This window comes from Drosophila virilis, unplaced genomic scaffold (genome assembly GCF_030788295.1).
Source record: "Drosophila virilis strain 15010-1051.87 unplaced genomic scaffold, Dvir_AGI_RSII-ME tig00002475, whole genome shotgun sequence".
Taxonomy (NCBI): Eukaryota; Metazoa; Arthropoda; class Insecta; order Diptera; family Drosophilidae; genus Drosophila; species Drosophila virilis.
The window spans coordinates 15,001-17,129 of record NW_027212927.1 but is presented as its reverse complement, the minus strand read 5'-3'; positions in this window follow the sequence as shown (position 1 = coordinate 17,129).

The following is a 2,129-nucleotide window of genomic DNA, read 5'->3' as shown; positions in this document are numbered from 1 at the left end:
TCTGTTCTACACCAACTGCCATCAGTTTTTCTTACTGGGTTGATTCTTTTCTGTGGCCTTTTAATGTGCTTGGTTACTTGCCACAGATTGTGTTGTGGGTCGTTAGGGGCAAGCTGCGTAAGAAAACTATCTAGGGCATCTTTTCTCAGAATCTTGAGTGTCTCTTTCAGTTCCTTGGTGATTCTATTTAGGACTGTCTTGTCCCTCGGGTTCCTGGACAGGAACCAGACCCGCCTCAGTCGCCTTTTTTCACCAAGCAGCTCGGCCACTTGTTGTGACCAGAGGTGAACGTCTCTATTTTCAACTCTGGGCCGGCTTGAGAGTCTTGGCGCCGCATGTGACGCCGCATTGTGGATATGAGTTGTTAGCTCTGTGACTGCCGCTTCGATGTCCTCCGGGCTATTTAGTGGGGGGCTGGGATTGGTGCAGTTGTCCAACCAGGTTTGATATTTGCCAATATCAGTGGCTTTATATATAAGCTTCTTGCGGGCAGACTTCCTCATGGCTGCAGCAAATATAGAGATGGCTATGGCGCTGTGATCAGACAGGAGGTCCTCTACTTCTCTGACTTGGATTCTGCCAGTATCCAAACCACGAGTTATCGCGATGTCCAGGACGTCTGGCACCTTATATGGGTCTGTAGGCCAGTATGTAGGTGCGCCTGTACTGTGGCAGTCGAGGTTTCTTAACCGGGTTTGCCTGAACAGCGCGTAGCCTTTAGGGTTATTTGTTCTGGAGCCCCACCAGGTGTGCTTGGCGTTGAAGTCTCCGCCTATTAGAAACCTTGTGCCTAGGCTGTCCATTAGCGTCCGGAATTCTTCGTCCCTAGCATTGTGCTTGGGGGGGCAGTAGGCAGCGGCTATTGTGACGTCTCCCAGCGTGGTACTCACTCTTATTTTTGCGCATTGGATCCACTCCTCCAGAGTTGGGGGCAGGATCTCATAACTTATGTTGCTACGAATTAGAATGGCAGCTCCGCCGCGGGCTCTCCCGTTGGGGTGATTGGCTGAGATCAGGTCGTAGCCTCGTAGGCAGAAGTAAGATCTTTCAGAGAAATGGGTTTCAGATATGAGGAGAATTTCGTTATTGTTGGTCTTGCAGTAAAGCTCAACCTCAGGCCTGTTTTTGCACAGGCCGTTAGCATTCCAGATCGTGATCTCTAAACCTTCTTGCATAATGTGGAGCAAACAGTTTCCAGCATCTGTGTCATTTGACCTAGTATTTTATCCATCATTTTTTCAAACATGACCTCTAGCCTTGTCACTATCGCATTAAGTTGATTGTCCGGCTGTGAATCCGGGCAGGGAGCTTGATTTGCCTCGTAGGTGCTCTTTGCAGCCTTAGCAAAACTAATGTTTGCATTCACTTTGCTGGAGTTTAGTGGTAGTCCATCTCTTGGAGCTGTCTGTCTGTTTGCCGTTAAGAGGCTCTTTGCCTTCTTATAAGCTGGGCATCCTTTGTATGAGGCCACATGGGGACCCTGGCAGTGCAGGCAGAAGGCCGGGTCACTGCTCTTCTTTAAGCATTCCGACGTGGAGTGTCCGCCTCCACATTTCACACATCTATGTTCCAGGTGACAGTATCTTTGAGTGTGTCCGTATCCTTGGCAGCGATAGCATTGGGGGACATCGTTAAACTTCAGTGGAGGCTCGACTGTAACCACAGAGCAGCAAAGCCTTTTGATTTTGTATGCGTCTTTGTTATTTTTCGCCGGCTCGAGATTTACGAAGAATATGTTTAGGGGTTTTTTTGTGCTTTTTTGTGTGAGGTTATAAAGGTCTCTTACTTCGTGCCCGTAGTTGCTTAAACCTTCCTTGATCTCGACCAGCTCAGTAGAGTGGTGCAGGCCTTTGACCACTATCCGGTAGGCTCTTTCGTCTCTGGGCTGAAAGGTCTGATACCGTTTGTTGTTTTCATTGAGAAATGCCTTAAGTGCAGTGAAGCTAGCTTTATCTGGCGTCATTACTCTAATGTTGTTGTTTTTAGTGGCTTTATATGTAAATTCTACTGCTTTGCCAAGGGCGCCAGTTATGGCATTGGTAAGCGCTTTGATATTGGTCACGTCTGGAATAAAAATTGGTGGTGGCCTGATCGTCTTAGGTTCTTTAGCAGGCTCCTTATTTGGTTGG